The sequence below is a fragment of the Spermophilus citellus genome (genome assembly GCF_964194105.1).
Source record: "Spermophilus citellus genome assembly, chromosome: X".
In the NCBI taxonomy this organism is placed as follows: Eukaryota; Metazoa; Chordata; class Mammalia; order Rodentia; family Sciuridae; genus Spermophilus; species Spermophilus citellus.
Window position 1 is genome coordinate 148,613,063 of NC_138190.1, and position 23,264 is coordinate 148,636,326.

General features: G+C 36.7%; 1 protein-coding gene across 3 annotated transcripts in view; it reads left to right on the plus strand.

The window, feature by feature from the left end:
- Nucleotides 1-23,264, plus strand: part of SPRY3 (sprouty RTK signaling antagonist 3) — a 144,682-nt gene that overhangs the window by 46,296 nt on the left and 75,122 nt on the right. The window contains exon 2 of one of the 3 annotated variants that reach the window (XM_081278423.1): nucleotides 6,178-6,259. The exons of the other annotated variants lie outside the window; for them this stretch is intronic. The gene's annotated coding sequence lies outside the window, so the exon portion shown is untranslated. The remainder of the gene's footprint in view (nucleotides 1-6,177; nucleotides 6,260-23,264) is intronic. 3 annotated transcript variants of the gene reach the window in all.

Consider the following 23,264-nt stretch of genomic DNA (forward strand, 5'->3'; position numbering starts at 1 on the left):
GCCAATGTACCCTCTATTATTTATGAAAAGTGCACAATAAAAAAGTGAGATCATGTAAATGTTATGGAATGTAGCTCTTAATCTTCTCTCAGAATGTATTGGTACTTCTTAGGGTTGGCTATGTTGTTTGGCCTTTTCCAGTTATTTCCTATGGGGAAGCTTCTTCAAGGTAACTATGTTGGAGTGACAAGCCAATTGAGTTCTCATATATTCCGAATTAGTGAAGAAGACAAAATAGTGTAGTAGAGAAATCAGTTGATTAGGAGTCAGGAGAATGAATTCTTGCTTTGGCTTTGCTATGAAGTCAGTAATTGGTTTCAGAATTGTCTCTTACATAAAATGAAGAATTAAAGATTGGAAAATTCCTTGTGTTTATATATTGATTTATAGTTTTAAAAATTATTTAATAAGAATTATGTATAAACTGACCTCATAATAACCTGTGGGTTAGGTAAAGCAGGCATTATTTATTTATTTTTTATAATTTACATCCAGGTTGGGAAGGGGACTTTGTCAAATTCACACATGGCAGATGCAGGGCAATGACTCTTCTATTGCAGTATTTTCCATACCTTCATACTGGTCCTATAAAACCCATTAGGAGGCAGATACAATGCTTGTCATCAAACAGAATTCCCTGAGGAAAACCATACCAATTATTGCAGTTCCATTATGTTTACTCATCCTCACCTATGAATTCATGGAGACCTTTGCCTTTCACATAACACAGTTGACACTAGTGCCATTTAATTCCATCTACCTTCTGTTGGGGCACTGCAATACCCCTTCTGAGATTTTTGAATGTGTTGAGACAATCTGTTGGTGTGTGATATTTGAGATAATGAGGAAGCTGAGGACTTAGGAATGTAGAAATAGGAGAGATAAAGGAATGATGGATTGAGAAAAGGAAAACAGTTATCCTCATGATTTAAACAGTTACCTTTTGGCCTGATGATGTTTTTGTTAATAACTCCCTCTCCCCTGAGTCATTCTGATCGCTGAGGCAAAGAGCCAGTTTTCTTCTGCAGGAAGGTTATTGTTTCTCCCCATGTCTGGGGGATGGTGATATCTTAAGAGTTGGTGTTTGGGCTTAGTAAGGAAGCAGGAAGGACCTGCCAACAGCTAGGACAATATCATTGTCTGTCTTCTTATGGGTATCATTCCAAGTCCTAACAATTATCCAACTATTTCATTCAAACATTTGTTTTGAGCAGATATCCATGTAGTGTTTCATCAGCATGTTGTCTGTCTATCTATCTATCTATCTATCTATCTATCTATCTATCTATCTATCTACTATCAACTATCCATGCTGTACTCTATCAGGCACCAGAATGTAAATACAAAACCTTCAAGATATTTTCTGCCTTTAAGGAGTTCATGCCATGAGAGCAACACATGACAATAAGTATGATATTCTTTTAAAATACTACATTTATATAGCATCATTTTATTTTTTGTTCACTAAATATGAACTATATCTGAAAAACTGCTTATGTTGTTCCTGTGAAATCCTTCCTAGTATCTCTAAAGGGGACATTGCAGTAGGAGAAGTGTCTGGCTGAAGTTTGTCAGAAATTCTGCCAAATGTAAAATCAGCCAAGGTTTCTTTGGTGCCCTTCCAACCTCCCTGACTACTGGCTTTCAATTGTTCAATACCTTCAGACTGTCCCAAGCTTTACAAACCCTCCTTCTATACAACATCACTCATATCTGCCTTAGTTATGTGGTTTCTGCTTGGGATTTTTCTATTGAGTCTTTTTCTGGTCACTACGTATCTACATTCTTTTTTCTACAGACTCTGGAATTGAGAGACTAATACATTGGAGATACATACTGAATCAGGGTACACAATAGAAAGCAGTACACTTTGTTTCTGATCAATTCCACTATCAATTCACAAAAGATATTATATCCTTTCTATTTGTACCAAACCTTTAAAACTGGAGCTTACCCATTTGCTTGTTTACCATCTTTCTGAGTCAAATTCCACAATAGCTATCTTATTTTGTTTCAATTCCACATTCTATAGATGTTTTATTATCTGTAACGTGCACTGTAATTTTACAAAGAAACCTGGACTAATTTATAGTGACAACTCTGACATTATCTTGCACAATTCATTCATCATAGTTGAAAGGAAACCAGAGTTCACTGTGAACAGTAGTTACCAATCATTTTTGAATCATGATAACAAATAAAAACTAGTATTTGTATATTTTACTAGGACAAACAGGTAGCACTGTTTGTAATCAGAAGCAACTGGCCTGAAGGTTCCAGTACTCAAAGCTCTGTCTGGTAATTGTGAGGGCTGAATGAATCACTATTTTATTACATATGTAGGAATCAGTGTGACAAAAACAATACACTAACTGGGAGGCTCAAATATTTTCTTTTAATTTGTTCTATTGTATTCAGGATTAATTTCCTGTACAAGATATCTTCATGTAGCTTTCCATGCTTTGCTTGAATAACTCCAATGTTGGGAAACTCACCACTTTTCAAAGAAGGAACTCTGTTTCATTGCTGGCTAAATTTAATGGTCTCTCTAGCCAGTCTCCTTAGTATCCAACTAAAATTTGTTTCTCAGAATGGAGCACATTCCTTCAGATGGGATTTCATCATAGAAAACTTACATAGGAGTCCTACACTTTTCTTCCTTTGTGTACTATGCTTTTATTAATGATGACTGAGATTTTACTAGTTTTTTTTCAGTAACTGTACACTATTGACTTACATGCTTACTGTAAACAAAATCTCCTAAATCTTTTTCACATATGAAGCTCTTCTTCATCCTATATTATTTGAAGGATTTTTCCACTGATCACTATGGCATTTTTTTTGGTACCAGGGATTAAATTCAGGGGCATCAACCACTGAGCCCCATCCCCAGCCCTATTTTGTATTTTATTTAGAGACAGGGTCTCACTGAGTTGCTTAGTGCCTCACCATTGCTGAGGCTGGCTTTGAACTCGAGATCCTCCTGTCTCAGCCTCCTGAGCAGCTGGGATTATAGGCAAGTACCACTGTGCCCAGTGGCATTTTTAAAATATCATATTCATTTCAGCTCTCTTTCATTCATAACCAATTCATCAGGAAAAATATTGAACATGCCAAAGTACAGATATCCCCCAAATGATACCTTTTTCACTTATTTCTTGACCACCTTTTATTTGATTAAAAAAACTGTGTTTTTTGTCCTCATGGAGCTTATGGTTAATCCACTGAGCAAAGCACTTTGGGAATAACTGTTCAATTAGTTGTGAGCCTATATGATTTCATTGCCATCTTTCTATTTTTGCATACGTATAACACTTTGTTAAATGCTTGAACTGTTTCAATCCAGATACACTATGTATATACCATTCACCTTATTTACTAACCTTGTAACTTTATGAAGGAAGTGCAACACATCTGTAAATAGGCATGAAATAGTAAGTTGGAAGCCTAGCTGTAACTTACAGATAAGTACACAAGAAAAATTTATGGGGGTATGCCTATGGCTTATTCGAAGAGAAAGGATCCAAGGGAAGCCAGAAGTGTGTATTTGAATGGAAAGAGAAGAGGAAAATGCTGGAAGTCATGTAATGAGAAGTAGGACATATAATAGTCATTGAGACTAACCAGCACATGGCTTTAACAGATGTAAGAAACTCTAAAAGAAGTAAAGCTGTCTGTTGTTACTCATCATGGTGGGAGGGACAAGTTTAGGTATCAGGAAACACACTAAAAAACATGTTGGTTCCTAAACTAGAATTATTTTCCACAATTTTGGATTAGGAAGTTGTGCCTGGTCAGCTGCATATGCCAGTTTCTGACAATGTTGTTACATATTGTTTTCTGTTAATCAAACCTCTCTTTTTTATTGTGGTCCTGGGCATTGAATTCAACTGTGCTCTAACACTGAGCTACATCCCTAGCACTTTTTTATTTTTTTACTTTGGCACAGGATGTCACTAAGTTGCTGAGTCTGGCCTTGAGCTTGCCATCCTCCTGCCTCAGCCTCTTGAGTACTTCTTGAGTGCCTGGGATTAGAGGCATGTGCGACCATGTGAGTCTTAATTGAACTTCTTAATGTAACTGTGTTAAGGCTTCATAATATGCAAAATATAGTGCTTAGGGGGAAATAAAGCTGCTTGCTTCAGCATAACAGGTATTTCTAGCTCTACCACATACCAAAATATGCACAAAAACTTAATTTAGGCCTTTACCTGTAAAAAAATCAGCATGGAGTTTTCAGAAGGTAATTAGATTATTCTGCCAAAAACTAGCTGTTGCTCATAGAGGTTAGTTCCTGGTGTTCACAGTTCTTTTTTTGTACTCATCAATAATTCTTTTTTGGTATCAGTACTAAAGCCTTGAATTAATTTCATGTTGAGGTGACAATAAATTCTAAAAAATTACCTTATTCTTTTGAAGCAGGCAATATTTTTAGCCTGTATTTTAGAATGCCTCTTCTGTTCTCCATGAGTCTTCATAGATCACCCAGAAGGATCTTAGTATTAATATTATTCACCTGGTTAGAAGACTTGAATCTGAGTGATCTACATACTTTCCTTTGTTTTATCACCTGTCTTGGGTTAAAATCTCTCTTTCAAATGTTCTAATATGTGCAATGTGAATATTATTATCCAATTTTTTTTTAATTTTGGTACTAGGATTGAATTCAGGAGTGCTTAACCACTGAGCCACATTCCCATCTCTTTTTATTTTTAACATAGGTCTCACTATGTTGCTAAGGGTCTTGCCAAGTTGCTGAACCTGGCCTATGAATTTGTAATCCTCCTTTCTCAGCCTCCTGAGTCACTGGAATTACAGGCATGTGTCACTGTGTCTGGCAATATTCTTATCTTTGACAGAGAGGATGGGGGTACAATGGTACCTGAGTGATTCTAATCTCTTTGTCATTTGTTAGCCTAACATATGGCTCAAGAAGTTTCTCCATGTAAAGCAGGATATGTACATGGTACATAAAAGATAAATCTTGGTGACACATATTTTAATGGAGATCTGAAAATCTGAATTTGTACTAAATTTCTCTTTTTGTTTTCACATTTGCTGTTGTAGCTTTTGAACTTCTTAATGTAACTGTGTTAAGGCTGCATAATATGCAAAATATAATGCTTAGGTGAAAATAAAGTGCTTTCACTTTTCTCGACCTTAGTGTTCAGAAAATGAGTTGGGACAAGATATGTCTTAAGACCTTTTATAGATGCTGTTATTCTAAAGATCTATTAGAATATGAAACTTCTATAGTCATGGATGCTTACTGTTTTAGTCTATTTTGTCCTGATAACAAAGTATCTGAGGTTGAGTAATTTATAAAAAATAGAAAATTCTTTTTAAAAAGAATAGGAATTGGGCTTGGGTTGTGGCTCAGAAGGAGAGTGCTCAGCTACCATGTGTGAGTCACTGGGTTTGATTCTCAGCACCACATAAAAATAAAATAAACATATTGTGTCCACCTATAACTAAAAAATAAATATTTAAAAAAAAGAATAGAAATTTATTTTCTCACATTTATGGGAAGTTTGGGAGGTCTAAGATCAAGGTGGTGGGATCTTGTAAGGGCCTTTTTTGCTGTGTCCTCACATGGTGGAAGGCATTAAGAGCAAGAGAAAACCAATTTCCTCTTTAGAAGGACATCTAATCTCATTCATGAGGGAAGATTCCTATGGCCTATCATCTTTTATAGGCTCCACTTCTAAGTGCGATCACATTAGCAACACCTGAATTTTGGAAGGGGCACATTCAAACATGACACTCATGCTTTTATGTTATCCACTGTCCCTACAGTCATTTTGAGCCTCTTTTGTGTTCTTCCTATTGTCTTCCTTTCATCTTCTCCAGTTTTAGATGTATATTTCTAGTAAATTCAGGTGAGTGATTATATATATATTAATTGAAATATAGAATCATATATTTTCATCTCATGTTTTCACAATGAGAAACAACAACAAATCACAAAGAGTTCTTTGCAAAGTCATCATAAATGATCTGTAACATCATTTTAATGATAAATGCTCATCAATAACAAATACAGATGCAAAGTTTGAAAATGTCTAATTACTCTACTTGGAAACTAGAATTATAGAATGTTAGATGCTGCAGGTGAAAAAAAATGATGTTTTGGGAGGTGGTGACTAATTTTTTCATTCTCTTCTATTTTCCATGAAGAAAGATTTTCGCTACACTCTCCTGACATCTGTCTGTTCCTTTATGTGCTAATTCTGGTGATCTGCCTGATTGATGAATTTAGGTGCATAAAATGAACAAAGGTAGCTCAGCCTCTTCCTTCTTTTATTCTCTTGGGGGCTACCTGCTGATAGGAATCATGCATTCTTGTGTGCATCTTCATTCCTTAAATTTTACAAGGACAGACTTTCACAAGAGAATGTCCGTGGTCATATAGCATGACCTGTAAATGTATAGCACTATCTTTAAATGTATAGCAATACCTGTAAATCTAATTATTTAGTGCAATATTAAAGAAACCACATTATCTAATATCAGCTTTATTGTTGATATTTTGATCCCCATATGCATAATTTCTTTATCTTTCAAGTGATTTCAACTTCAGGCAAAGAAAGGGTGAGGTATATTGTGGTACCCTATAAACCCTTGTAACCAGGAAATAAATCTTCTACAAAACTAGAAAGAATATACTACTTCTGTGAACTTCAGGTCATACTCCACTGTGTATGTGGACAGTCATTTCAGTAACTGTCTTAGCAGAACAGAAAGGTTATGTATTTCCCTGGAAAAGACTTTGTGGACTCTAAATGAAATAGCCTTTCATTACTCCCACTGACAGACTGAGATGCCTTCTGAGTGGCTTTTAGGTCCTGGACACTTGAGTAACCTTGGAAAAGTCCCACCAGGAAGGCAACACACCCGATATGGTTCCTGTGGAAAAACTTTAGACCAGGTTTTAGCTATACTGGCACATTCCACATAAGCCTGTACAACTTTTAAACAAGGTAGAGATATTTCCAAGGGTATGTCAGCACTGTCACATTAAATGAAATGGCCTGGACTGAAATTTGGGGACCCCTGTAGACACTATTTGAATAATACTTCTAGACTGAATAAGCTGTTGTTGAAAGGAGTTTCTCCTAGTGTAATTGAAATGTGTCTCTCCTTTCCTTTATTTTCTATGCTCTGAATTTATAATAAATCATTCTGTTTCCAGTCTCCTAAAGTGTAGTTGAAAGAAAAAGTTTCTATAATATTTTCAGGAGAGAAAACAAAAACATGCTGAATAAGATGCTTGCCTGTCTATTTGTAATTCTCTTGTGTTAGTCTATAAAATATCCATTTGAATGCCTTATTTTTCTGATTAGAATAACCCCTTAGCAAATATTCAGTGAATTAACAGTCTATGTTCTTTCCTCATAGCTCCCAGTTTAGCCATTTTTTTGGAGTGAACAATCACCAAAAGTGGGAGGGGGGCTGGGGTTGTGGCTCAGTGGTAGAGTGCTTGCCTGGTATGTGTGAGGCCCTGGGTTCTATCCTCAACACCACAGAAAAATAAATAAAAAATAAAGGTACATCAGCAACTAAAAAATATTTTTAAAAAATGGAAGGGGAGGAACAACCATACTGTTAAAGAACTAAAAAGGATTAGGTTCGGATGCTGTTTTTAAATATTTTATTGAAGCAAGGGAAAGAAATAGGAAACTATTTTGTCTTGCAAACTGTGTAAATCAAACGAATATGGGCTATATTTTATAAAGGGGAATGAAAACCCGGTAATCCATAGTTTTATTTCCCTCTATTTTCTGAGTAAACATTACTTTTGAAAATTATAAGTTTTCAACTGAAATCATAATGTAGTGGATACTTTCACACTGATCAAAATTGAGAGAGGACAGATTCATTCAACAAATATTCTTCAGATCCAACTTTATTCCAGGTACGTGAAAAGCATAAAAATTTTCATTATGACTGTCTTAATCTTTTTGCGCTGCTACAATAAAATATCTGAGACTGTAATTTATTTAAAAAGTAATTTATTTCTAATAGTTATGAGGGTTAGAAAGTCTAAGGTCAAGGCAGTAACAAATACAGAATTTGGTAAATTTTGAAAGAATGTGTACTTTGAAACCATGGCAATGAACAAACAACATATATAGTTCCTATCCACATGGGGTTTTCAAATACAGTGGAGTTGTTATGATATAGATATGAGGTGCCCCCAAGAGCTCATTTATGAGATGATGCAAGAAATGTAAGATGTGAAATGATTGGATTATGAGACGATTATCAGTGGATTAATCTACTGATGTGGATTAACCTGGTGATAACTGTAGGCAGATGGGGTGTGGCTAGAGGAGTAAGACCACTGGAGATATGCCTTTGGGTTTTATATTTTGTTCCTGGTGAGCAAAGCTGTCTCTGCTTCCTGGTTGCCATGTCTGAGCTGCTTTTCTCTTCCACTTCCTTCCACCAGTGAGGACAGTGTAAGAAGAAGATCAGGGTCATGAGTTTCTGGTATTATAGAACAATTAAAAGAAAGGTAGTGTGTCCAAAAAGTAGAAATCAATGGAGATAACTCAGAAGTGAGACTAGAATGTTAAATTCAGAACAGATGTTGCAGGGTTTGTAAGCCATGTTAAGGATTTTGGACAATGGACTTCATTTCAAGGGCAATGGGGAGCCATTTTAGGTAATGCAAGGGAGTAGGAGTCAAATTCGTATTTCATAGAGAGACTACTCTCTATGAAGTAGTCATATGCTACTCATATGCTCTAGTATGAAGACCACTATATATAAGCCAAGAAAGCTAACAGGGAGACCCGTCTGGAGACTACCAGAATCACCATGTGAGCAATGATGGTGATTTGGGTTAAGGTAGAAATGGGGGAAAAAGTAGTCAAACTTAAGACTTTTTGGAGGAAGACTACATCAGATTTGATACTAGATTGGGTGGAGGATATGGAGGATTCCATCTAGTCATTTTGATTTCACTGACTGGATGGATGACAGGATCATTTGCTGAGATACAAAATATTGGAATAGTGGAATTTACTTATTTATGCTAGACAAAGAGAGATGATTAGATAAATTTGAACATTGAGCTTAAGATATATGTGGAATATTCAAATGGAGATGATAGGGAACCCTTCCAAACTCTTTCTGAGGCCAGAAGTACTCCAAACAAGGGTACACACACAAAAAAAGGCTATAGACAAAAATTCTCAGCAAATCAAATTTAACAACACATAAAAAAGATTATTCACTGTGATTAAACTGGTTTCATCCCAGGGATGCAAGTGTGATTCAACATATGCAAATCATAGATGTAATTAACCACATAAATTAAGAATAAGAATCATATGATCATCTCAATAGATACAGAAGAAGAACTTCATAAAATTCAAAATCCCTTCATGATAAAAGCCCTGAACAAATTACATATAGAAGGGTCATACCTCAATATAATAAGGTTTGATCCTCAGCATCTCTCCCTTACACACACACTCACACACACACACACACACACGCACGCACGCGCGAACAAGAAAAGGGGTGGCAGATGGGTGGGGCACAAACACCTTGGTTGTCTCAAAGGTATCCATTGGTGGTCTCAAAGGCAAAAAGCTGAGGGAGGTCCTAGAAGAGAATCCTTGGAGTCCTCTGGAACACTTGAATTCTGAAAAGCCCCTCCAAACCTTCCAAGGAAACCTTTCCAGGAAAGCCTGGAAGTTTGAAGTCAGTTTCATCCGTCCACCTGCCAGGGAATTTGAGTTTCCCTCTTGGGCCTGCGGGATGGGGTCAGTTCCCACCTTCCCATCCTCTGGTCACTTCTTCCCAAGCAGAAGGGGAGATCTCATCATGAGGGGTCACGGGATGGTTCCAGAGGTCACCATCTTCTGAGGTAGGCCTGCCCCCTGTCTGTCCTGCCTCCAGGCCCGCTCCGCGTCGTGGCCCTAGTTGTCACTGTGGGTCTTACCTGGATCATAGTCAGCATCCTCCTGGGTGGGCCTGGCAGTGGATTTCCTCGCATCCAGCAACTCTTCAACAGTGAGTGTGGGACCCTCCCTTGCTTCACTGCAGAGGTCCCCAGGGTGGCCTCCTGGTCTTGGGACAGATGCCCAGGGTGGGATGCAGGCAACTTGGGTTCTCCACCCCCTCCCCCACAGGGTGCCTCTGGCTGCCCTCAGCCTACCTCCTGGGACCAAATGCATCCTTTCCCCTACCAATCAGGAGCTTCAGCTAGGAAAGCAACACCCACTAATTATAGTCATGTGTCCAGTGGAGTTAGTAAGGTCAGAGTAAGGGATGAGAAAGCTTCCACTAAAAGTTGGGAATGACACCCTGGTTGATGCCTACAGGCTGTCTGCTGGGCTCTGAGATGGGGAAGGGACTCTATACCTGTGACTGGTGATAATCACCCGGCTACAATTTTATAAAATGTTAGTATAGTATTTATTTATGGGTATTTGTAAAAGATTTAAAATAAAACCACACCTACTATATATCATTAAATATAAAATAAGTATTCAATTTTCTAATTGTCTCATAAATATAAAATATCTATACCATTTTATTTTAAAATTAGGATCCAAATAAGATTCATGCTGGGTACAGTGGCACACACTTGTAATCCCAGAAGCTTGGGAGGTTGAGGCAGGAGGATCCTGAGTTCAAAGTTAGCTTCAGCAACTTAGCAATGCCTAAGCAACTAAGCAAAACCCTGTTTCTAAATAAAATACAAAATAGGGCTGGGGATGTGGCTCAGTGGTCAAGTGCCCCTGAGTTCAATCCCTGGTACAAAAAAAAAAAAGAAGAAATCATATATTGTTATTGGCTGTCTTTAAAATGTATTTTATAAATTATTATACTCTAAAATTGATCCTTTTTTCTTTTTAGTATAAAATTTTATTCATGTAACTATCACCATAATCAAGATGTAGTACATTTCCTTTGTGCTATCCCATTATAGTCAGTCATATATACTCCTCCTCACCTCTAAGCCTTGGGAATGCAGGTAAAGGAGAGGAAAAAATGTGACATTTTCCTATCCCTGAGCTTTAGGTGTTAACGTTTCTTTCTTCTCGATCCAGTCTTATCTCCTGAATTGTTCTTCACACTACACTGTTCATTTCCATGGTTTAAGCTGCATTGAATTAAACCAAGGGATACCAGAAGAAAAAAAGCACAGAACTTGTTTATAAGTACTTGAGATTCCATGAACTGCTACTTACTTTTCAAAGTTTGCAAATAGATTTCCATATAATCTGTTCCTATTTTATATTTCAATTCCATGGAAGACAATAGGAGGTATGTAATTATTTGACTTTTCTAAGAACTGGATATTTTTTCTACCTAAGTCCTTTTAAAAAATTTAAAAAATTATATATATATATATATATATATATATATATATATATACACACACACACACACACACACACACACACACTTCTGTTCAACATATATGTGTGTGTGTGTGTGTGTGTGTGTGTGTGTATTTCTGTTCAACATAGTTCTCAGAACACTGGCCAGAGCAATTAGACAGACGAAAGAAATTAAAGGCATAAAAATAGGAAAAGAAGAACTTAAATTATCACTATTTGTGGATGACATGATTCTATACCTAGAAGACCCAAAAGGGTCTACAAAGAAACTACTAGAACTAATAAATGAATTCAGCAAAGTGGCAGGATATAAAATCAACACGTATAAATCAAAGGCATTTCTGTATATCAGCGACAAAACTTCTGAAATGGAAATGAGGATAACCACCCCATTCACAATATCCTCAAAAAAAAAATAAAATACTTGGGAATCAACCTAACAAAAGAGGTGAAAGACTTATACAATGAAAACTACAGAACCCTAAAGAGAGAAATTGAAGAAGATCTTAGAAGATGGAAAAATATACCCTGTTCATGGATAGGCAGAACTAACATCATCAAAATGGCGATATTACCAAAAGTTCTCTATAGGTTTAATGCAATGCCAATCAAAATCCCAATGGCATTTCTTGTAGAAATAGAGAAAGCAATCATGAAATTCATATGGAAAAATAAAAGACCCAGAATAGCAAAAGCAACTCTAAGCAGGAAGTGTGAATCAGGCGGTATAGCGATACCAGACTTCAAACTATATTACAGAGCAATAGTGACAAAAACAGCATGGTACTGGTACCAAAACAGGCGGGTGGACCAATGGTACAGAATAGAGGACACAGAGGCCAATCCACAAAACTACAACTTTCTTATATTTGATAAAGGGGCTAAAAGCATGCAATGGAGGAAGGATAGCATCTTCAACAAATGGTGCTGGGAAAACTGGAAATCCATATGCAACAAAATGAAACTGAATCCCTTTCTCTCGCCATGCACAAAAGTTAACTCAAAATGGATCAGGGAGCTTGATATCAAATCAGAGACTCTGAGTCTGATAGAAGAAAAAGTTGGCTCCGATCTACATATTGTGGGGTCGGGCTCCAAATTCCTTAATAGGACACCCATAGCACAAGAGTTAATAACAAGAATCAACAAATGGGACTTACTTAAACTAAAAAGTTTTTTCTCAGCAAGAGAAACAATAAGAGAGGTAAATAGGGAGCCTACATCCTGGGAACAAATTTTTACTCCTCACACTTCAGATAGAGCCCTAATATCCAGAGTATACAAAGAACTCAAAAAATTAGACAATAAGATAACAAATAACCCAATCAACAAATGGGCCAAGGACCTGAACAGACACTTCTCAGAGGAGGATATACAATCAATCAACAAGTACATGAAAAAATGCTCACCATCTCTAGCAGTCAGAGAAATGCAAATCAAAACCACCCTAAGATACCATCTCACTCCAGTAAGATTGGCAGTCATTATGAAGTCAAACAACAACAAGTGCTGGCGAGGATGTGGAGAAAAGGGTACACTTGTACATTGCTGGTGGGACTGCAAACTGGTGCAGCCAATTTGGAAAGCAGTATGGAGATTCCTGGGAAAGCTGGGAATGGAACCACCATTTGACCCAGCTATTGCCCTTCTCGGACTATTCCCTAAAGACCTTAAAAGAGCGTACTATAGGGACACTGCTACATCGATGTTCATAGCAGCACAACTCAAAATAGCTAGACTGTGGAACCAACCTAGATGCCCTTCAATAGATGAATGGATAAAAAAGTGGCATTTATACACAATGGAGTATTACTCTGCACTAAAAAATGACAAAATCATGGAATTTTCAGGGAAATGGATGGCATTAGAACAGATTATGCTTAGTGAAGCTAGCCAATCCCTAAAAAACAAATGCCAAATGTCTTCTTTGATATAAGGAGAACAACTAAGAACAGAGCAGGGAGGAATAGCATGAGAAGATTAACATTAAATAGGGACGAGAGGTGGGAGGGAAAGGGAGAGAGAAGGGAAATTGCATGGAAATGGAGGGAGACCCTCACTGTTATACAAAATTACATATAAGAGGAAGTGAGGGGAAAGGGAAAAAAACAAGGGGGAGAAATGAATTACAGTAGATGGGATAGAGAGAGAAGATGGGAGGGGAGGGGAGGGGGGATAGTAGGGGATAGGAAAGGCAGCAGAATACAACAGACACTAATATGGCAATATGTAAAACAGTGGATGTGTAACTGATGTGATTCTGCAATCTGTATTTGGGGTAAAAATGGGAGTTCATAACCCACTTGAATCAAATGTATGAAATATGATATGTCAAGAGCTTTGTAATGTTTTGAACAACCAATAATAAAAATTAAAAAAAAATAAAAAAAAATTTAAAAGTTATTATACACACACACACACACACACACGAGAGTAGAGTGCATTTTGACATATCATGCATACATGGAGTATAACTTATTCTAATTAGGATCCCATTCTTGTGGTTGTACATGATGTGGAGTTTCACTGTGATGTATTCATATATGAACATAGGGAAGTTATGTCCAATGCATTCTACTGTCTTTCCTACTCCCACTCCCCCTCCCTTTCCTTCATTCATTCCTCTTTGTCTAATCCAATGAACTTTTATTCTTCACTCCCCGTTATTGTGTGTTAGCATACACATAAACATTTATAAACATTTATTTGGCTGTGTCACTGTAATATGCTCATTTTAAGTCCTTTGGGTATATGCTGAGAAGTAGGATAGCTAGGTCAAATGATGGTTCTATTCCAAGTTTTCTGAGGAATCTCCAAATTGCTTTCCAGAGTGGTTACACCAATTTACAGTCCCACCCACAATGTATGAGTGCACGTTTTCTCCACATCCTTGCCAACATCTATTATTCCTTGTATTCTTGATAATTGCCATTCTGACCTAAGTTCTTTAAAAATTCCAACTTACATATTACCCAAGGCAAGGAGTTTGCAAAAAAGTTATCAAAATAGGTTCTGCTGTCATGTAAAACTAAAAAGATACAATGAATAAAAAGAAAATAGACTGATCAGGGAGTGTGCCAACCACAGCATGGCCTGACTGATGTGTGTTCCTTCTAATTCTCAGTGTAGGTAAGGCTGACCTACTTTAGACCTCAGAGTGCCTACCTACTAACAGAAAAAAAGAAAGTTCTCTGTACATACAAGACTCACATTTGCAACTGATAAAAACTGAATCCAAATTTACTTTATTCGAAGGGTCATTTATGAGTTCATGTAATAGAATACTCCATGCATAGATCTAACTTTAGGTAACATGACCAAATGCAGGAATTCAAATAATGCCATCAAGAAGTAAGCTCTATCCATTCTTAGTCATGCTTTCCACTTTCTTATGGATTGTTTCCTTATTGTAGTATACACATGGTTACCAATAACTCCTGGTTAACAGAAAATATTTCCTTTTTTATTGCTTGAACAAGATTTGTAGTATTGTCACTGACTGGGTCAGAATGGTTTGCTCGAGTCATATGGGCATATATCTTAACCACATAGTGTGACCTATAGGAATGTTACATGTATATTCTATTTTTCTTTTGGTCCTGAGAATTGAACCCAGGCCCTTGTTCATGCTAGGCAAGCACTCACCAACTGAACTATATCCCCAGCCTGGATATTCTTGGGACCAGAGATAGAGCCAGCTTTATTCAACACACATAAACTGAAAGTAGAGATAAAGAAAAATCAGGTTGGTACTACTAGATAAAAGTGAATGGATGCTGGGAGGCAGAAATAATAAATATATACTACAACCAGAGAATTCAAGAACTATTATTAGGGTACTAATGAGCCACCTCCCCCCTGAACTTTTCATTAACTTGGTGAGTCTCTCTCCCTACTGTGTTTTCTTATTCATAAGTTTCTATTATTGTTCATTCTTCAGAAGAGAGCTTATAGACTGTAATTGAAACCATATATGGGATGAAATTCCCTGGAGTAGACATTAAGCAGTTGTTCTAAAAGTCTTGTGCATGTATCAGAAGCATTAATATAACCTTGGAACATGTTAGAAATGCAAGTTATTGGGTCCTGTCCTAGATATACCAAGTCAGAAACTATTGGAATGGGGTCTAGAAACCAGTGTTTTAATAAGATCTCCAGGACTTAGTCTGATGAGGACTCAGATTTGACAACCAGTGCACTAGAGAATAAAAGTAAAGGGCTGGAGAGAGGAAGAAATAATGAGGACATTAGTTTTGTCTGTAATCTTTTTGAGAAGGTGTTCATGTATTTCTCAGGTAAGACATATTTACTTTTAAAGAAATAAAGGGCTTAGTTCCTTCAAGAACACTGACATTTAAGGGATGGGCAGATAAAAGGAATTCAAAAGAGATTTCAAAGAATAACCAGAGAAGTATAATGAAAACCAGTCAGTGTGGTAACAAAGGAAGGAATGGGAAAAGAATGTTTTATGGTATGTTCACTTTCTGATGCATCTCAAATTATATGGTAAGGTCTATGAGAGTAGAGGTATAGACCTTTTTTTTGTTTTGTTTTCTGATATATCCCTAGCACCTATAAAACCCTGGAATATAGTACATACTTGTGATAGAAACTTCAAGTACTCACTCATCTCCAGTTTTCCTCTTTCCAGGCACAGGAAAGATTATACTTTCCCATCTCCTTGCAGTTAATTGAGGGTATATGATTAGTTCTTGCCAGTGGACTGTGAACAAAGGTAACATCCATAGACCAAGGTTTTAATTATTTGTGTGGAACCAACTAATTATGTCTTCCCTGACATGACAACCTATAAAGCCATATATTCTGAATGATGGGATTATAGGTGTGTGTCACTGCACGTGGCCCTTTGACCATTTTTTTTTCATGTAGCATGAATGAAGAAACTAACTTTCATTGAGTTAAGCCAAAGGAATTTGGAGGATATTTGTTACTATAACATAATCTAGCTCATCTTAACTGATGCTGCATTCAATAAATGTTTCTCAAGTATTTGATACATGGGGAGAAGTGAGTGGAAGGTCTCTAGATGAGGTAAAAAATGTACTAAGGATGAAAATTGTTAGGAAAATAATGACTGTGAGCCAAATGCTGAAAATTTCAGTGTTTATCTAAGAAACACCTGGATTTTTATGGACTACATAAATAAATAGGTCTAGACCATTATACATCTTAATGACATAATCTTCAATAGATCAGACTTCCAGATTTAATCTCAATCATTTTCTACATCATGTTAAGAGAAGACAAGAAGAGGATGAATGGAAAACTTTTGCAGGTGGAGTTTGATTATGCTTGTCTCTCCAAATCATTTATCATTAAAAAGAACAAAAACAATTAGGGTTCATATTTTTCAATTAATTAATCCAGTTATCTGCAAAGCATATTCTAATTTCTTTTTAAAATTTAACATTGAGATATGCTTTATACAGCATATATTTATTCAATAAATAATTTTGAGAAATATATACATCTATGAAATCACCACAAAATTATTTAACACTTCCATTACCCTTAAATGTTTCAGTGCATATTTGATATCCATCTGTCCCTGCATACCATACCTCAAAAATTACATATCTGCTTTATCTTACTGTAAATTAGTTGGCATTTACTAGTCTTTTATGTAACTTGGATTATATAATATGCAGTCTTCTGTTTATTAGCTATTGTTTTATGAATATTCTATTCAAACTTTTGCTCATTTTAAAATTTTATTGTTTTATCAAGTTGAGAGAGTTCCTTATATATTCTGATGTACTTATATCCAATAGGTGTGTAATATTGTAAAACTTTATTGTGTCTGATTTTGATTTTATCTGAAGAGCATTGTCCTCCCACAAAGTTAAATATATTTTTCCTGTTTTCTTCAAAGAGTTTTGCAGTTTTACTTTTCATATTTATCCTTTACATTTTGAATTAATTTGTGTGTATGCTGAGATAAAGGTCAATGTTCATTTTTTCCTTATGGATATCCAACTGTTCCAGAAAAAGCTTTTTCCCAGTTGAATTACATATGAGTCTGCTCTGTTACATTGACCAATATGTTTATGCTCTTCACCAATGTCAGAATCTTTTGGTAACTGTAATTTTATAAGAAGACTTAAATTAGGCAGTGTCACCTTATTATGGTTTGGATGTGAGGTGTCTCCCAAAAGCTCATGTGTGAGACAATGTAAGAAAGTTTAGAGGTGAAATGCTTGGTTTATGAGAGCTTCAACCCAGTCAATGAATTAATCCCTGACAGGGATTAACTGGGTGGTCATTGAAGGCTGGTAGAGTGTTACTGGAAGAGGTGAACATTGAAAGCATGCCTTTGGGGTTTATATTTTGTATCTGGTTTTTAAAGTCTCTCTCTCCCTCTCTCTCTCTCTCTCTCTCTCTCTCTCTCTCTCTCTCTCTCTCTCTCTCTCTCTCCTTTCTGATCATCATGTGAGCCATTTTACTCTTTTGCCATAATGCTCTGTCTCATCTCTAGCCCTGAGGAATGGAGCTGACTGTCAATGGACTGAGACCTCTGAAACCATGAACCCTTAAATAAAATTTTCTCCTCTACAGTTGTTCTGGCTGGGTCTTTTTGTCACAGTGGTGAAAAAAAGCAGGCTAAAATAGAAATTGGTACCAAGAAGTGGGGTCGTTGCTGTGACTAACTTGTCCATGTGGTTCAGAAGCTTTTGGAGATTTTTGAAATTTCTTGGAGAAATTTTGAGATGTTTAGCAATGCATGCTGGAAACGCCTTAGATTGTTGTAAGCAGAGCTTAATGGCTGATTCTGGTGGGAGCTCAGAAGATCAGAATACCAATAGGACCATGGACAGTGAAGACAAGGCTCAAGAGGGTTTAGAGGAAAAGGAGGACACTATTGGTAATTGGACTAGAGGCCATTTGTGCTATGTTCTGGCTGAGAAGTTGTCTGCTTTTTGTCTATGTCCTGAGACTTTCTGTGAAACTGTTTTTACAAGCAATGGACTTCTTAATCTGGTGGAAGAAATATCTAGGCAGCATAGCATTCAGATGTTGGCATGGATATTGCCGGCAGTTTTTAGCCAAGTTTATTGTAATATTCAGGAGCACAAAGCAGAGAAGAAAGATTTGAAAAACTTGGACTTGAAAGGAGGAGTAAAACCAGGCCTAAGGAAGTTGCAGTTGTTAATCACATTACTGCCACTAAAGAAATGCTAGACTTTGCCCAAGGACAATGACAAAGTTGGCCTGAGAGCATCTTAGAAGTTGGCAAGACCATATTGTACAAGGGGGCCTAGGAAATTCTTTCAACATTCCTAGCCACCTGGACACTCAGAGCCTGCCACAGTCAGAGTCCCTGGAGGCTTTACTACTGCTCAAGATGGCAACAGAGCCTGGTATCAACCACATGGTGCTGGTTCTGCAGGAATGCAGGATGCCGGAGTTAGGGGGTCATGGAGGCTTCCACCAAGATTTCAAAGGGAGGCCTTGGAGGCCAGGCAAAGTGCAGCAGGGGCAGGCACTGCCTGAGAAGTAAGTGTGGAGATGTGAGGAGGAAGCCAAAACTGCAGTGGAGACCCTTGAGATTAAGAAATGTCACTAACGTGGGACATTGTCCTAGCAAAGCTGTAGGAATTGAGCAGAGACAAGCCAACAGAAAGTCTTCTTGGGCTGCAACAAGGCCACAGGGGTAGAGCTATACAAGCCCTTTGGAGAAAACATCAAGATGCCATATGCTCCATATGCTGAACATAGAACTACAGGACTTGTTTGCCCAGCTGGATTTCAATTGTACTCTGGTCATTTTCATTTTTTCTATGTCCCTATTTTTGTAAATGGAAATGTTTACTCTGTAATATTATATATTGGATACTTGTGTTTCATTTTGATTTTTTACAGGAGCTCACAAGCTTTCCCTGAGCCTCAGAAGAGATTTTGGATTTGAACTTTTGGGCAATCCTTGATCTGTTCACACTATGAAGACTTTTGGAAATGGACTAAATGCATTTTTCTTTGTGCAATGATCATAAGCTTTTGGGGGCTAGGGACAGAATGTTATGGTTTGGATGTGAGGTGTCCCCCAAAATCTCATGTGTGAGACAATGCAAGAAGGTTTAAAGGTGAAATGATTGGTTTACAAGAGTCCTAACCCAATAATTGAATCAATCCCCTGATGGGATTAACTAAGTGGTGACTGATGGTTGGTAGGGTGTGACTGGAGGCGGTGGGCATCAGTGGTGTAGCTTTGGGGTATATATTTGTATCTGTGGAGTCTCTCTGCTTTGTGATCACTGTGATGTGAGCTGCCTCCCTCTGCCACACTCTTCTGCTATGATGTTCATCCTCACCTGGAGCCCTAAGGAATGGAGCCAGCTGTCAATGGACTGAGACCTCTGAAACTGTGACCCTCCAAATAAACTTCCTTCTCTAAAATTGTTCTTGTTGAGTCTTTTAGTCACAACAGTGAAAAAACTGAACTAAAATACAGTTCTCCAAAATTTTGTTCTTAAAAAATAAATTTTCATTGTTTTAGATTATGTTTCTGTATCCTTCAATTTGTGAATTTGTACAGAAAACCCTGTTGGCATTTTTATTGTTATTGCATTAAATCTGTACATCATTTAGTTGTTCATTTTTCCTTTGAATGTTAGAGTTCATCAGTGAAGCCATCTCAACCTGAAGTTTCTTAGATGTTTAATAACAAATCTAATTTCTTTAATATACAAGCATCATTTTCTCCAGTTCAGTCTCTCCTACTTCTCTTTTCTCTCCCCTCCTCCATCATCTTGTTTCCTTCTGCTACTTTACAAGTCTTCCTTCTATTTATTTATAGTACTTTGGTGCTTTATAGATTACATAAAGGTGAAATTCCCTGTGGTATATTCATATATCTGGGTCAAAGTCATTCTACCATTCTTTTTTCCCATCCCTCCTACCTCCCCGCCCAAATCCCCTTCCTTTACTTCACTGATCTTCTTTCTATTTTCATGTAATTCCAATCCCCTGTCACTACTTTCCCCCCTTATTTTGCTCTAGCTTCTGCAAATGAGAGAAAACATTTGATCCTTGATTTTCTGAGTCTAGCTTATTTCAGGTAGCATGATGGTCTCCAGTTCTATTTCATTTATCAGTAAATGCCATAATTTCATTCTTCTTTATGGCTGAGTAAAATTCTATTTTATATATATATATATATATATATATATATATATATATATATATATATATCACTTTCTTTATCCATTCATCTATTGATGGGCTCCTGGGCTGGCTCCATAACTTGGTTGTTGTGAATTGCACTGCTGTAAACATTGATGTGACTGTATTATTAAAGTATGCAGATTTTAGTTCTTTTGGATAAATACCAAGGAGTAGGATAGCTGGGTGATATGGTGGTTCCATTCCTAGTCTTTTGAAGAATCTCCATACTGCTTTTCAGAATGGTCATACTGATTTGCAATCCCACCAACAATCTATGAGTCTACATTTTCCACCACATCCACACCAGCATTTATTGTTATTTGTATTCTTGAAGATTGCCATTTTTACTTGAGTGAGATGAAATCTTAGTGTACTCTTTTTTTTTTTTTGTAGTGCTGGGGATTGAACCCAGGGCCTTATGTATGCTAGGCAAACACTTTATCACTAAGCTGCACACCCAGCCTGCCTTAATGTACTTTTTATTTATTTATTTATCTATTTATTTTTTGAGAGAGAGAGAGAGAATTTTTTAATATTTATTCTTTAGTTTTCAGCAGACACACATCTTTGTTTGTATGTGGTGCTTAGGATCGAACCCGGGCTGCACACATGCCAGGCAAGCACGCTACCGCTTGAGCCACATCCCCAGTCCCTTAATGTACTTTAAAAAAAATATTTATTTAGTTGTTGATGGACCTTTATTTTATTTATTTATTTATATATGGTGCTGAAAATTGAACCCTATGCCTCACAATATGTGAGGCAAGTGCTCAACCACTGAGCCACAACCCCAGCCCCTTAATGTACGTTTGATTTACAATGATTGCTAGAGATGTTTAACATTTTTTTCATGTATTTATTGGCAATTTGTATTTCTTATTTTGAGAACTGTCTATTTAGTTATTTTGCCCATTTCTTGATTGGATTATTTGGGGGTTTTTTTGGTGTTGATTTTTTGTAGTTCTTTATATGTTCTGGACATTAATCTCCTGTTGGAGGAGCAATTCTGTAGACTCTCTCTTCACACTCTTTTTCTTTTGGTGTTCAAAAGTTTTTAATTTGATGTCATCCCACTTATTGATTCTTGGTTTTATTTCTTTTGCTTTAGGAGTCTTGTGCCTATGCTAACATGTTGGAGTGTTGACCCTATGTTTTCTTTAGAATTTTGCAAAGTGTATGGTCTAATTTCTAAAATCAGGAACTAAACAAGGGTGTTCACTTTCACCATTCCATTCAACATAGTTCTTGAAACTCTAGCCAGAACAAACGGGCAAGAGAAGAAAATTAAAGGGATACAAATAAGAAAAGAAGAAGTCAAATTATTTCTATTTGCTGGTGACATGATCCTATACTTCTACCCCAAAAAATCTCCATCAGAAGACTTCTAGAGATGGTAAATAAATTTACAAAGGTAGTAGAATACAATATTAACAAACATAAATAAATCACTTTCCTATACTTCAATAATGAATCTGCCGAGAAATAAATCAGGAAAACTATCCCATTCATAATAACCTAAAACACCTGGAAATAAATTTAACCAAGAAAAGTGAAAGACCTTTATAATGGAATTTATAGAACACTGAAGAAAAAATTGAAGAAGACCTTAGAAGATGGAAAGACTTCTCCCATGCTCTTGGATAGGCAGAATTAATATTGTCAAAGTGGTCATACTACCAAAAATGTTGTACAGATTCAATGCAATCCCCATCAAAATACCAATGACATTATTCACAGAAATAGTGACCACTGTTCTAAAATTCATTTTGAAGACTAAAAGATCCAGAATAACCAGAGCAATCCTGAGCAAGAAGAGCAATACTGGAGGCATCCAATGTTTTGAGAGCCTGGGTAAAATAAAAGTGAAGGAAGAGAAGATTCTTTCTTTGAATGCCTAAGCAGGGACATCAGTCTTTTACTTCCTTCAGACTTGGACTATAATTTACAGCTTCATTTTTCCTGGTTCTCAGGACTTTGGTCTTGGACTGGAACTACATGGTCAACTTTCCTGGGTTTTCAGTTTACAGGGGGAATATTGTGAGACTTCTCAACCTTAACATGAGCCATTTCCATATATATTAGTCTATATTACTCTATAGGCTTGGATTTGGGTTTGAGTCCTGGTTTCTCCTTGGTAAAATAGATGAAGGCTGTATTAAGGTAATTCCTATGTCCCTGAGGAAATTCCATTATAATACTCTCTGTATTAGTTAGAAATTTTGAGTTAAAATCTCAGAAAACCTCATTCAATCTTTCTGAAATAAAAACCATGAGTTGGAAGGCTCATGTATGTAAAGAATACCTTTCAGAAGCTTACCCAATGGGGATGGATTTTTCTCGTATATCAGGAAGTCTGTAAACAGGTTGCTGCAAGATCTTGTTCAGCAGCCTGAAATGTCACCTTTGTTATAATTCTCTTTGAATTTCCATCTTGATTATCACTTCTTGGATGCAATATAATGCTGCATATCCCAAGATCAAATCTGAGTTAAATGCTAAATATTAGGGTGAATGGTGAAATTGAGATAAATAGTGGGTTACTTGCTTCTCGGCAGTTGTTATTCCTTCTCCTGATAACAGTACCTTGAACTGCGTTTTTGAACCTACTTTTTTCTCACATTCTCAACCATCTTAATCACAATAATCCATTTAGGGATCTGCATATGATTCATTCAGCGCCAATAAGATGCCAAAAAAATTATCTTACCAGTTAAGGAG